Here is a 15,778-nt window from a genome sequence, read left to right on the forward strand (position 1 = left end):
AATCACTGTACCTGACACATATGTTTACACATTTCTTGTAAGAAAAAGATAATACTTTTATTTTAAAGAAAAAGTGCGAAGAAGAAACTGGGAGAATTTCCCCACAGCAGCTTATTTTGAAAATATTCATCCGGGCGTGGTGGCTCACGCCTGTAATCCCAGCACTTTGGGAGGCTGAGGCGGGCGGATCACGAGGTCAAGAGTTCGAGACCGTCCTGGCCAACATTGGTGAAACCCCATCTCTACTAAAAATACAAAAATTAGCTGGGCGTGGTGGTGCGTGCCTGTAGTCCCAGCTACTCAGGAGGCTGAGGCAGGAGAATTGCTTGAATCCAGGAGGCAGGGGTTACAGTGAGTTGAGATCACGCCACTGCACTCCAGCCTGGTGACAGCGAGACTCTGTCTCAAGAAAAAAAAAAAAAAAAAATTCCAAACTATAGGAAAGTTGAAAGAATACTAAAGTCATTTAATATCCACATACCCTTCATCTAGATTGTATCTTTTGTTAACATTTTGCCACATTTGATTTATTTATGAGTATATATTTTATTTCTGTGCTGAACAATTTGAAAGTTGGCTTTATTCCTCATTTATAAACTCTCTTGCATGTATCTCCTAAGAACGAAGACATTTTCTGGTATAACCACCGTACACTTATGAGGAAAATTAAAATACAAATACCATACTATCTCCCCAGTTGACCTCAATAATGTCCTTTATAATTTGTCCTGTCCCCACCCCGATTCCATAGCTAGATGTCATAGTTCTTCAGTCTCCTTCAATTTGGAATAGTCCTCTAGCCTTTCTCCCTACCTTCTGTGACATTTTTCCCCCAGTATAGGCCTGTAGTTTTGCAGAATGTATCTCAATTAGGACGTCTGTGATGATTTCCTCTTGATTAGCTTCAGGTTAAACATTTTTGGCAGGGATTCTAATGAGGGATGTGTTGTTTACGTACTACATCACAGACAAAAGGTAATATTAGGTTTGATCACTCAGTTAAAGTGCTGTTCACAATATTTCTCCATTGTAACAGTACTTTTTTTCCCTTTTATATAAATCAGCATATAATTCTTATGCTAATACATGAAGCTGAGTAAATATCCATTTTCTTCCCATAGCCTTTCACCCAATAGTTTTAGCATCGATTGATTATTTTTGCTTGAATAAATTATTCCTTTGGCAGTTGGAAAATGGTAATTTTCTAACATTTCTTCCACATTTATTTGCATTTTTTTTATAAAGAAGAGCATTCCTTCTCTGCTCCCACTGCTTCACTTGACTAACCCTAAAAATATATATGTGTGTGTGTATATATATATATAGACAGAGAGAGAGAGAGAGAGAGAGAGAGAGAGAGAGAGAGAAACAGGCAGGCATGGTGGCTGATACCTGTAACCCTAACACTCTGGAAGTCCAAGGCAGGAAGACTATTTGAGCCCAGGAGTTTGAGACCAGTTTGGGCAACATAGCAAGACCTCGTTCCTAAAAAGAAAAAAAAATTTTTTTTAAAGTTACATGTGAATTTAAAAAGAAGAACATTCCTTTCCTCAGCTTTGATATTTTAAAATCAGTATGGATTAACAAATTCTATTTATTCAATTAGTTTTAATCTATTGATACTGTTATTTTAATGCTCAAATTGTCTCATATTTGGTCAGGAGGAGCCCTTCTAAGTAGGCTTCTGTGTCCTGTTTTGTTGCTGCTATTTTTCCTGATTTTCTAGAATAGTAACATTTACCAGAATCACCTTCTCTTTTTTTTTTTTTTTTTGGAGACGGAGTTTCGCTCCTGTTGCCCAGGCTGGAGCGCAAAGGCACGATCTCAGCTCACCGCTACCTCTGCCTCCTGGGTTCAAGCGATTCTCCTGCCTCAGCCTCCCGAGTAGCTGGGATTACAGGCATGCGCCACCATGCCTGGCAAATTTTGTATTTCTAGTAGAGACAAGGTTTCTCCCTGTTGGTCAGGCTGGTCTTGAACTTCCGACCTCAGGTGATCCTCCCACCTCAGCCTCCCAAAGTGTTGGGATTACGGGCATGAGCCACTGCATCCGGCCTACCTTCTTTTCTTACCTCTGCTCTGAAGTTGTGATTTCTTCAAGGAGTCCTGATTCCTTATAGAAGAATAGTATTTTTAAGCCAAAATCTGCATGTTAGATGTGTAAAAATTGTTTTTAAAATCTCACAGAGGGCTGAGTGCAGTGGCTCACACTTGTAATCTTAGTACTTTGGAAGACCAAGGTGGGAGGATCTCTTGAGCCCAGGAGTCTGAGGCTGTAGTGAGCTATGATTGTGTCACTGCACTCCAGCCTGGGTGACAGAGCGACTGTCAAAAAAAAAAAAAACGAAATCCAGTTAATTCCTTGAAATAATAACCAATATTCAAAAGCCATATAGGAAAAGAATGCAAAGTTGAACAAAATAAAAATCAAAAACTTCTTCAGAAAACAAAAAAGCCACCATAACCAAAGTCAAAAATGACAAGATGGGGAGAAATTATTTTCAACTTGTCTTTCAGGTAGATACCTCATTCTTGAATGTAAACAGGTCATACTAATTTTAAAAGACCACTGCCCAATAGAAGAATGGGCAAAGGAAACAATAAAAAGTTTACCAAAATAGATATATATGGTTCTTAAACAATTAAAACGATAAAACATCTGAATTAAAAGTACACTGAGATGAGTTTTTTCACTTATCAGATTGACAGAGATCAAAAAACTTGATAAAGCACTTGATGAGGCTGTGGGGGAAAGGTCTCCACATACATTACAGATAGGAGGGTGCATTGGATTGTAGGTATCAAATGTACACCCACAAAATGGAATAGTATGTATCTATGTAAAAGCATAAGGAAGCTCCTTTGTGATTTAGAAATACATGAATTTATTACCTATTTGAGTAAAGAAATTAGTTTTTAAAATAAAGAGTTGAATGGCTTTGGTGATGTACTATTGAAGTTGACTAAATTTAAGTAGTACAGCATAGAGAAAAGACAAAAATTCTTAAGTGTCAATCATTTGGTTTTAAGAGACTTTAGAGACAGACACCGGGATTCATTTGCTAGATCTGGCTATTTACGGTTTGATTTGAAGGCAAGTTATTTAACCTTTTCTTGCCTCAGTTTTCTCTTCTGGCAGTGGAGTAATAGTACATAGTTCGTAGCATTGTTGGGAAGATTAAATGAACCATGTAAAATCTTTATAATAGTGCCTGGCACATAGTGAACACTCAATAAATGTCAGCTGTTTTTATCTAATAGAATTTCTCTAAGAGTGATGAAGAGAAGCCAGTTTCTTGATATATACAGTTAATTACTGAGCATGGTTGAAGAATGGTGTTTAGTAGTGGTTACTAGTGTTTAAAGTATGGAAAAAATAAATTATACATAGACACATACGTACACATACCTTAAAACTATATTGTGTGAATATATTTGAATTATTTGATTCAATTAGTATTCCATGAAGTGTTTATTGAGCACCTATATGTGCCAGGTGCCCCCAGAATTCCATAGTTACCAGATTCGTCATTATAATAATCAGTTTACTGGTCAAGTATAAAAGTAAAGGATTCTAGTTCAAACAATTACAGTAGTTAAAAGTAACAGAATTCTTAGTGTTTCTCTAAGACAAGCATTGTAACACTGTTATCCTATTTTTAAAAATATAAAGCCTGGGCTGGACGCGGTGGTTCACGCCTGTAATCCCAGCACTTTAGGAGGCCGAGGTGGGTGGAACAGGAGGGCAGGAGTTTAAGACCAGCCTGGCCAAGATGCAGAAACCTGTCTCTACTAAAAATACAAAAATTAGCCGGGCATGGTGGCACGCGCCTGTAATCCCAGCTACTCGGGAGGCTGAGGCAGGAGAATCGCTTGAACCTGGGCAGCAGAGATTATGGTGAGCGGAGATTGCACCACTGCACTCCAGCCTGGGTTGCAACAGAGCAAGACTCCGTCTCAAATGAATAAATAAATAAAGCCTGTACTTACGCTTTATATTTAATGGTGACAACGTACCAGGTTTTGAGACCTCAGGCATATTATACTTTACATGTTTAGAGTTATATCTGAGTAGCTACAGTAATGAATTCCTAGTAATACAGTTTTTAGTGTACCTCATTAAAATTGCTTTCATCAGGAATGGAGTGTAGGTGTATTTTTAAAATCTTGTTGGGTATGTAAGCTAGTTTATAAATTTAATAAATGGTTTTAGTATAAATCTAAAGATGTAGAATTTGTGTACTTATAGTAATAACACAGGTTACGTTAAAGTATATGTGTTTGTCTAACAGGCGCTCACAGCTTTTAGATGGGGAATATGAAGTAGCCATGCAGGAAATGGAAGAATGTCCAATAAGCAAGAAAAGAGCAACACGGGAGACTATTCTTGATGGGAAGGTACGGACTACTTAGAAAGTTGAGCACGTTATAGTTATGAACTCCCGTTTTTGATTGATGTTTTCTTCCCCAAATGCTAATTCATGTTGGAAGTAGAGTCCTTTGTTTTTTGTACTTTAAAAAACACAAGTAAGTGATCTAGTCAGAGCATTTAACGGAGGGTATCATTCTTTTTTTTTGTGAGGGGGAGTCTTGCTCTGTTTCCCAGGCTGGAGTGCAGTGGCATGGTCTCGGCTCACTGCAACCTCCACCTCCCGGGTTCAAGCGATTCTCCTGTCTCAGCCTTCTGAGTAGCTGTGATTACAGGTGCGTGCCACCACGCCTGGCTAATTTTTTTTTATTTTCAGTAGAGGCGGGGTTTGACCATGTTGGCCAGGCTCGTCTGGAACTCCTTACCTTGTGATCCACCCACCTTGGCCTCCCAAAGCGCTGGGATTACAGGCGTGAGCCACTGCACCCGGCCACACAGAAGGCATCATACTTCGAGAGCCAGACTGCCTGATTCAAATCTCTGCTCCTAGCTATGTGGCGTTTGGCAAGTTACTTATCCATGTCTCAGTTTCTTCACCTGTAACATGAGACATAAAATTGATGGATTAGATGAAATAATAAAATATTTAGTACAGTGCCTGGCATACAGTCAGTGCTCAATAAATGTTAACGGCTATTTTAAATTCTATTCATTGTAATGGCAGGTAATAAGGGATGACTAGTGATACGTTTATCAAGAAATCTGCAGAATTTAGATTAAGCATACTTAAAATAACTCTTTTAAGAGATGAAGAGGAATTCATACATTTCTTAAATAGGTAGATTCAAAACTAACGATGTCTTTTATTTCTAAATATGTTAGGTCAGTGTACCATCCAATGAAAAATCTCATAAGGATTTTTTTAAGCCTTAAAATTAGTTCCAAGTTAATCTAGAAGGATAAGTATTTAGTAATAGTAAGAGAAATTTTAGAAAAATATTTTGAGAATTTTTACTTACCAGTTTTAGTATGATATACAATATACAGTAGTACATACCATAAAGTTAAGAGAACTTAAACTCTATGGTATAAGCATAGGAATAGACAAGCATATCATTCAGGCGTAGTCCTGAAATAGTTTGATGTATATTTGAAATTTAGTTTATGATAAAGGTGGTGGTATAGCTATGTGAGAAAGAGAAACTGTTCATTAATTGTGACAACTCTTCTCCAGTCATCTGGAAATAATCTTAGACCTAATACATTCTGGAAGGCTCATAAACATGTAAAAATGAACATTCATAGGCATGGAAAAAAAATAGGTGAATGTTAATATATTGCAGTGAGGAAGACCCTTCTAAGGATGATTTAAAAGTAAGAAAGCATAAAGTAAAAATTGTCGGGTTAAAATTTGTCATTTTTATACTGCAAAATATCTAAAGTTACAAACAAATTATGGAATGGGGGAAATATCTAACACAAAATGCTAATATGAATACATAATATTGTGAATTATAAAACAAAAAGATACGCAGTCTAATAAGAAATATGTGTCAAGGACTATCACGCAGTTCTTAAAAAAACAAATATAGATGGCCAGCAAACTTTTAAAGCAGTACTCAAACTTATTAGTACTCAAAGGCATGCAAATGCAGAGATAACTACTTTTGAGAGTTCAACAAAGATTAAAAGTTTGACAGTTTCTAGTGTTTTAGGGATGTGAGGACACATATACTCTCAAATAATATTTTGATGTAACAGTAAGTTGGGGTCGGGCTCAGTGGCTCATGCCTGTAATCCCAGCACTTTGGGAGGCCAAGGCGGGTGGATCACCTGAGGTTATGAGTTTGACACCAGCCTGGCCAACATGTCAAACCACATCTCTACCAAAAACAAAAAATTAGCCGGGCATGGTGGCAGATGCTTGTAGTCCCAGCTACTTGGGAGGCTTAGGAATATTAACTTGAATCTGGGAGGCAGAGGTTTCAGTGAGCTGAGATTTTGCCACTTCAACTTTATCCGGGGAGACAGAGCAAGACTCTGTCTCAAAAAAAACGTTGATACAGTCTTACTATAGGGCAGACTGGCAATATATATAAAGTTAAAATTGTATATTTTAACAGTCCAAGGCTGTGGTGAGCCATGATCGTGCCACTGCACTGAAGCCTGGGCAACAGAGGAAGACCCTGTCTCAAAAAAAAAAAAAAAAAAAAAGGCCAAGTGCAGTGGCTCAACACCTGTAATCCCAGCATTTTAGGAGGCTGAGGCAGGCAGATCATGAGGTCAGGAGTTCAAGACCAGCCTGGCCAACATAGTGAAACCCCATCTCTACTAAAAATATAAAAATCAGCCGAGTGTGGTGGCACGTACCTGTAATCCCAGCTACTCAGGAGGTTGAGGCAGGAGAATTGCTTGAACCTGGGAGGTGGAGGTTGCAGTGAGCCAAGACCACATCATTGCACTCCAGCCTGGGCAACAGAGTGAACCTCCATCTCAAAAAAAAAAAAAAATGTAAAAAGGGAGTACAGGGCCAGGCGCGGTGGCTCACACGGGTAATCCCAGCACTTTGGGAGGCCGAGGTGGATGGATCATGGGGTCAAGAGATCAAGACCATCGTGGCCAACATGGTGTCACCCCATCTCTACTGAAAATACAAAAAATTAGCTGGACACAGTGGCGAATGCCTGTAGTCCCAGCTACTCTGGAGGCTGAGACAGGAGGATCGCCTGAACCTGGAAGGTGGAAGTTGCAGTGAGCTGAGATCATACCACTGCACTCCAGCCTGGTGACAAAGTGAGACTTCGTCTCAAAAAAAAAAAAAAAGTATAAAAAAATCTTTACAGAAGAATGACAATATAGAAAAAATACAGAAAAAATAGAAAAGTCTCCATTTTCTAATCACTATAGTAATATTTGATTTGGGCAAGAAGCAATCCAGATGCAACCATTAAGTAAAGATTATTATGGGACAGAATATTCACACTGTTTCTATCATTCCATAGATCACTTGTTAATTACAAAAGGAAAAAGAGGCCGGGAATGGAGGCTCACGTCTGTAATCCCAACACTTTGGGAGGCCGAGGAGGGCGGATCACTTTAGGTCAGGAGTTTGAGATCAGCCTGGCCGACATGGCAAAATCCCATCTCTACTACAATTACAAAAATTAGGCAGGCGTGGTAGCAGGCACCTGTAATCCCAGCTACTTGGGGGGCTGAGGCAGGAGAATCGCTTGAACCCAGGAGGTGGAGGTTGCAGTGAGCCAAGATTGTGCCACTGCACTCCAGCCTGGGTGACAGAGTGAGACTCATTCTCAAAAAAAAAAAAAAAAAAAAATGCCCTTATTCTTAGCAGACATATAGAAGAAATTAGGGGTAAAGTGCTATGCAATCTGCAGTTAACTCTCAAATTGTACAGGGAGAAAATTTATTAAAGTTAAAAAACATGAATATTCATAGATATACATATATGTGGGGGCAGGTAGGGAGGGATGCACAGACAAAATATGGCAAAATGGTAACAACTGGTGATCACTGAACTATTCTTGCAACTCTGAATAGTTTAAAAAATTTCAAAGGTATATTATTTTTGAACTGCTCAGGAGGTTTAAATTTTTGAGTTTTTAAAATAAGCAATGAATTGTGAGGAAGTGTGAGAAGCCACAGACTTGAGAGATAAGATGAAAAATAAGGAAAGTAGAATCACAGTAATAAGAGGAACAGAGTTTCAAAATGCTGTAATCAGTCAGTAGCTTCAATGCAAAAGAAAGTTAAATTAAGGACCAACTCAGTAAAGACAACTGGATTCAGCAATTGGCAAGTCAGTGATGACCTAGGGTACAGGAGCTTCATTGAAATAGTAGAGTTGGGCCACACGTGGCCCACACCAATAATCCAGCAGTTTGGGAGTCCGAGGTAGGTGGATCTCTTGAGGCCAGGAATTCAAGACCAGCCTGGCCAACATGGTGAAACCTCATCTCTACTAAAAATACAAAAATTAACCCGATACAGTGGCGCACCCCTGTAAGCCCAGCTACTCAGGGGGCTGAGGCATGAGAACTGCTTGAACCTGGAAGGCGGAGGCTGCAGTGAGCTGAGATAGGGCCACTGCACTCCAGCCTGGGTGACAGGGGAAGACTCTGTCTAAAAAACAAAAAATAGGCCGGGTGTGCTGGCTCATGGCTGTAATCCCAGCAATTTGGGAGGCCGAGGCAGGCAGATCACGAGGTCAGGAGACCGAGACCCCTCCTGGCTAACATGGTGAAACCCCGTCTCTACTAAAAATACAAAAAATTAGCTGGGCGTGGTGGCAGGCACCTGTGGTCCCAGCTCCTCGGGAGGCTGAGACAGGAGAATGGCGTGAACCCGGGAGGTGGAGGTTGCAGTGAGCTGAGATTACGCCACTGCACTCCAGCCTGGGTGACAAAGTGAGACTCCCTCTCAAAAAAAAAAAAAAGTAAACTGGGTATGTACCTTTAGAGGTGGTGTACATTTTCAGCATTATACGTGAATATAAATGAGTGGCAATAGGTACTTTGGTCCACAGATTTTTGGTATCTTAACTAGTTTTGGATCTCTTCCCCTAAAGGGATTGCCTGTTGAACGTTGTTAGGAATATAAGTACTGAAGGCAAACTGCCTGGGTTTGAATTTTGTACTGTCCCTTGCACCCTGCCTGGCTTCAAATCCTAGCTCTGCTTATTAAGTTCTTTTAAGGGGATGACCTTTCAGCAAATGTCTTAGCTTCTGTTTTCCCAAGTAAATGGACACAATAGTTGCTACCTTGTGAAATATTCATGTAATTGACCAGTGTTTACCAAGTAGCATCGGTGTTTAGTTTCAGTCATTGCTGATTCTTCTGTTGGACTGTGAGGGGGTGTTGGGGTGGGGGATGGTGTGTGTGTGTTGCACTTAATTGCCTGCCGAAAGGAAAAGATACTTTTGATAACCGACAGGCAGCTTTTCTCTGCTTTTGTGTCAAAAGGGAAGAAGGGAGTTTGGAGAGGGAAACGAATTCTCTGTAACACTAAGCTCTCTTCCACAAAAACAGAGGTACATAGAATGTTTAATAATTTACAGAATTTCTAGACTTCAACGATCTGATTTTTTAAAATTTATTTTTATTTTTTCAGGTTGAGACTGAGCTAAAGTTAATCTGTGGCAATGTTCTGGATGTACTGGACAAACACCTCATTCCAGCAGCTACCACTGGGAAGTCCAAGGTTTTCTCTTATGAAATGTAGGTTCTATACTAAAAATTAACAAGTGTGCTTCAAAAAATTTAAACATTCTCAGGAATAATTGGTTTTGTTTCTTTTTTTCTTAGACATTTCATATTATTTTCCTTATTAAATATAACCAAAAATCCCACAGAAATTAACTGAGGAGCCTCTAAATATCAACAAAATTATCACTTGATGGACTGGAATTAAACAAGCAAATGATTCTAAGAAATGGTACGTGTATTAATCATAAAATTTCTACATGAAACATTCAGCCATTCTAGACCATTTCTGTCTGTGCAGACTCATCTTTTCCTGTTCTTTGCAAAGCCCAGCTAGAGCAAGCAAGTTCCTCCCCATGGGTTTTTCCCATCTCTGGTTGCTTGGCTGGCTGGGCTTCCTCTACAAACCCCCTTCCTTTCCCCTAAGCAGGGCCCGGTGTCCCCATCCTGCGGGGTTGAGCTCATGAGGGGATCTGACCAGGAGTAGCTATTCCTGGTGCTATTGTCGTTGTCCTGTTTCATGTGGGAACATGGCTGCTGGCTCTACAGAGATTTGGCAGGCAGCAAGGAGGTTTCTTTTCAAATCTTCCTTTGGAAGTCAGACTTGGTGAGGATCTTATGCCCACCTTTTCCTAGCTCTGTGGTGTCAGGCAAAGTCTCAGTTTCTGCAAATTGGGGTTAAGAATTCCTACCTCACAGCAAGCAGTCTTTTGATAAATAAATAAGATCTTAAGTGTAAATGATTCCACTAGAAATTGCACAATTCCTTTGGTCTTCATCCTGGAGGTCCACTGACAAGCCTCATGCAAACCTGTGGCCCTGTTCCTAAAGTGTTTTGATTCATACTTTCGAATGGCCTCAGGATGACCTTTTATAAAGTAAAAATGTGAGGTAGCCACATGATATCCACTGACCCAGTGAGGCTGTTTTACTGGATAGAAGAGGTTTGAGGAAGCACTTTGGGGGGCCGAGACAGGCAGATCACTTGAGGCCAGGAGCTGGAGACCCGCCTGGCCAACATGGAGAAACCCCATCTCTATTAAAAATACCAAAAAAATTACCTGGGCATGGTGGCACATGCCTGTAATCCCAGCTACTTGGGAGACTGAGGCACAAGAATCGCTTGAACCCGGGAGTCAGAGGTTGCAGTGAGCCAAGCCGAGATGGTGCCACTGCACTCCAGCCTGGGCAACAGAGTGAGACTCTGTCTCAGGGGAAAAAAAAAGGGTGGGGGGAGGGTTTGATAAAATAGTAGCATGTAGTTATGTTTCTACAATATTTGCTATATATAAGGATTTACCAACCTCTTGCATTAGCTACTATCCCCTACAGCAGTTGCTGTAGGAAAAAATCATCAAGTTCTGAGCTCCTACTGTTTGCCAAGCATATTCTGAGATGATCACGTTTAAATCTCAGAGTTACCCTGCAGAGCAGTCAGGGTATCACTGCCTGACAGATGAAGAAGCTGAGGCTTACAGCAGTTCAATGACTTACCCCAGGCCACATAGATGATGAGTGGGAGAGCCCAGGTCTGTCTGTGAGGTATAATGAAATTAGCATAAACCCTCCACATTGGCGCCACTTGCATAAATTAACATATTCTCTCACAGAAAGTATTTTATTGGGCATAACATTTTATATCTTTTACCATTTAACATTAGTTGTGGATCATTCCATGTCACATAAATGTGCCTCATTCTTTTTGGATAATATGATTACTAATGAATGGATTTACTATCATTCATTTAATCAATACTCCTTTTGATGGCCATTTTAATTGTGTATTTTTTCGTTTTGCACAGATTGATGTAATAAACATGATTTTATAGTAATATTTTTGCCTGTGAAAATGTTTACTGGACAATAAATTCCTAGGAGTAAAATAAGGTCAAAGATTATAAAGACAGAATTTATTTTCATAAACATTACCAAGTCAGCCACAAATGTTTAAATCACTAATGGTTTCAGATTACTGTATTTAATGAGTAAACACTTTCATAGGGTTTACTTTTATAAACACTTTTATTTGCCAGATATCACTCTAAGTGCTTTACAAAATTAACTTTTTCAGTTTTTAATATAACCCTGAGATGTATATTATGATTATCCCCATTCTACAGCTAAGAACACTGAGAAGTTAATTAACGTGTCACATATCTAGGAAATGACAAGGCTAATTGCACAGCCAGGCAGTCTGGCTCCTGAGTCCACATTTTAGACAACACTATACCTCCTGGTTCTTTTGAGGCATTACTACTGGAACTATCCTAATACTCATAAATAAACATTTCTTTTGGGGAGGGCCAAATAAAATTTTAAACAAAAGTTTTCACCAACTGTCAAGCTCATAAAGTTGTACATTATACACTTTTTTCATGATGCCCACAGATAACTTATTAGTGATATCATCTATTTTAAAAGACATATGTAAAACCCAACCCTTAAGAAAGGACTCCTATCACTGTTCCCCACAGGCACCCTCTTCAGTCTTACACCTTTCCACCCCCCAAAACAAATCATTCAGCATATTTATTTCATACTGTAATATAGGAAATAGCTTCTTTTTAGATTTTCTTATATTATTAACATTGATCATACAAACATGGAATAGAAATTCCTTATGTTTTATCTGGATTTAAGGTGCTACATAATGGAATATATTTATATCAAGCCATACACATTGGAGATAATGAAATCACTTGTGTTCTAGCTTAAACATTATGGGAATTTCAGAACTGCAACATCACAGATAATCCTCAGATGAAAACTAAATCTCTCCTCCGGTCAAGCATCTATGTGCATCAGTGAAGAGAAGACAGGGACTGTGGAAGGGAAAACAGTGAGTCGGGAAGGGCTGTGGCCACATCTGTTCCCTGGTACCTCAAGTAGTTAAATCCTGACCTCCTCTACCCCAGACTGTCCTGGGGAGTGGCCAACACTGGCCTTTCACAACTGTGTGTTACTAGAAATGCAACAGAAACCCAGCTGAATCCCCAGGGTTTCCCTTCTGCCCTTCTCAATGGAAAGATCTGTCCCAGGACCATTTGTTCCAACATTTTCAATTATGAGAAATCTGGGAAGATAAAGTTATTTTCACATTCCTCAAGAAATATGTATTTATTCATACTCATTAGAGGAAAGTCAGAATGTATGGAAAACCAGGAAGACTTTTAAAAATCCATGATAACCACCATCAAAAGAACCACACTTAGTATGTTGGTCCACAGGTTTCCCAGCACCCTTTTCTGTTGGTGTATGCACAAAATGCACAATCACGTTCTGTCTACATTTTACTATTTGCTGTTTTTTGATTAACACTATATATTGAACAATTTTTAAGACCTGCAACATATGTCGACAACATTATTTCAAAATAATATATTTAGAAATAAACACACACACAAACAGTTTGTCTTATATACAACATGTCTTATTTTCTAATTCTCCACTCTTGAAGATTTAGGTTTTTCTAACTTTTTCTTAATGTACTCACCAGGAGTCAGTAAACTTTTTTAATAAAAGGCCAAAGGGTTGATATTTTAAACTCTGCAGGCCATAGGTTTCTGGTGCAACACTCAACTCTGCTGTTGCAGGGAAAGAGGCCATACACAATTTGTAAATGAATGGGCATGACTGTGTTCTGGTAAACTTTACAAAAACAGGTGGTGGACTAGATGCAGCCTGCTCCTCTGGACATGGTTTGCCAGCCCCTGACATATACCACTACAGAGGATGCTGTTAGAATGAAATCTCTTTACACATCTCTGATCATCTCCTTAGGACTAATTGCTAGAAATGACATCATGGTAGCTGTGGGTCAAAGGGCATGCATGCTCTGGGATGTACATTGCCAAATTGCTCATGATCAGCCTTTCTCATGTCAAAATGTTTTGTGACCACCAGAAGGCTGGTTCTGCTTTTTTTATCCATTGAATGAGGAATAGAAATGGCATGGCATGTATGCAGGATATTTAATCATCATATAGATAATGCTTTGTGCACAAGTGTATTCTACATTCTTTTGCAATAAGTCTACATCTGCCAGAGTTGAAATAAAATAAAACAAAATGAACCTATTTAGGACCTTCTGTGTAGTAGGTCCCTTCATGTATGTTGTTGTCTTTATCAGAATTCTTATGACCTAGGCATTTAAGAAAATTTTTTTTAAATACTTAGTTGACAAGGATTGTGTATATTTAATGCATACAATGTGATTTCATATATGTATATATTGTGTACTAATTATCACAATCAAATTTATTACATCCATTACCACCTATGCTGTACATTAAATCTCCAGAATTTTGTTCATCTTATAACTGAAAGTTTACACCCTTTGATTAATAGCTTCCCATTTTCCCCACCCCCAGCCGTTGGCAACCACCATTCTACTATCTGTTTTTATGAGTTTGACTCTCTTAGATTCCACATAGAAGTGAGATCATACAAAACTTGTCTTTCTGTGTCTGGCTTATTTCACTTAGCGTAATGTTCTCCAGGTTTATCCAGGACAGGAGTTTCTTCTTTTTAATGGCTAATAGTCCATTGTTTATATATATTTTATTTATCCATTCATCTGTTGCTGGACACTTAGGCTGTTTCCATATCTTGGGTATTGTGAATAGTGTTGTAATAAACATGGGGCGCAGATCTCTCTTCAACATTCTGACTTGATTGCTGAATTGTATGGTAGTTCTGCTTCTGATTTTTTGAGGAAGCTCCATACTGTTTTCCATGAATGTTATACCACTTTACATTCCAACCAACAGTGTACAAGGGTTCTCTTTCCTCTATGCTTTCGCCAACACTTGTTATCTCTTGTCATTTTTTATAACAGCTGTCCTATCCTATGTAGCAATATCCCATTGTGGTTTTGATTTGCATTTCTCTGATGATTAGTGGTGTTGAGCACCTTTTCATATGCTGGCTGGCCATTTGTATGTCTTCCTTGGAGAAAAAAGTCCATTGGGGTACTTTGCCTATTTTTAATTGGGTTATTGATGTATTTATTAATTTTTGGTATTGAGTTGTGTGAATTCCTCATATATTTTCAATTAACCCCTTATCAAATATATGGGTTGCAACTATTTTCTTCCATTTCGTAGGTTGCCTTTTCATTTTGTCATGGTTTCCTTTGGTGTGTAATACCTTTTAAGGTTGACGTAGTCCCATTTATTTATTTTTGCTTTTGTTGCCTGTGCTTTGGTGTTATAGCAAAAAAAAAATTGCCAATTGTGACCAATGGCAAGGAGATTTTTCCCTATGTTTGCTTCTAGGATTTGCATGGTTTCAGATATTACATTTAAATCTTTAATGCATTTTGAGCTAATTTTCTGTATATGATGTAAAACAAGTGTGTAATTTCATTCTTTTTCAAGCACTTTCCCCAACGCCATTCATTGAAGAGAGTTTCCTTTCTACGTTGTGCATTTTTTTATAGTACAGTGAAAGCAAGTCTATTAAGAAAGTAAAGGAATAAAAGAATCTACATTGTGTATCCTTGATGACTTTGTCAAAGATCGGTTGACCACATATGCATGCGGTTATTTCTGGGTGAGCTTGGCATTTTTATCTACCTCATTCTACCAATGAGGAGGCCGAGTCTCAGAGAGTTCATAGACCTGCCTAAGGTCACTCAGCTAGAGGTGATACAACCAGGGTTTGAATTGAGATCTGCCAAGCTTCTGAGTTTATTCTTTTTCCCTCACATGAAGGATCCTCAATTCTGCCTTACTGACATCAGGATCCAGTCAATTCTTTGTGATGGGGGCTGTCCTGTGCCTGGCAGGATGTTTAACAGCTTCTCTGGCCTCCACCCACTGGATGCCAGGGGAATGCACAAGAGGCTTGCTCATTTTCCCATTTAATCCTGAGGACAATATCTGGCATAAATGTTACGTCTTTTATTTTATAAATGAAGAAAATGAGACTCAGAAAGGCTTAAGTGAGTTCTTAAGAACACACAGACAGCAAGAGGTAGAACCCGAAACTGAACACAGGTGTCCATATGGGACAACAAGAAAGTTCAGGTTCCAGCTTCTTTTGAGTCTCTCATTTCAACAATTACCATCATCTGGATACGAGCTGAAGTACAGGAAACCTGGGCTGAACTCTCCTCCCATCAGGCCTAGGAGCCCCAGACCAGAACCCGAGCCCAAGGTCTCCCAGTCAGGCCCGCTGGAGTGAGCT

At 39.1% G+C, this 15,778-nt stretch overlaps 1 pseudogene; it reads left to right on the forward strand.

Moving 5' to 3' along the window:
• The window catches only part of LOC129017034 (polycomb protein SUZ12-like), a 47,637-nt pseudogene extending 36,878 nt beyond the window's left edge, over positions 1-10,759 (forward strand).
• Positions 10,760-15,778: the final 5,019 nt, after the last annotated feature.

The sequence above is a fragment of the Pongo pygmaeus genome, chromosome 19 (genome assembly GCF_028885625.2).
Source record: "Pongo pygmaeus isolate AG05252 chromosome 19, NHGRI_mPonPyg2-v2.0_pri, whole genome shotgun sequence".
Classification (NCBI taxonomy): Eukaryota; Metazoa; Chordata; class Mammalia; order Primates; family Hominidae; genus Pongo; species Pongo pygmaeus.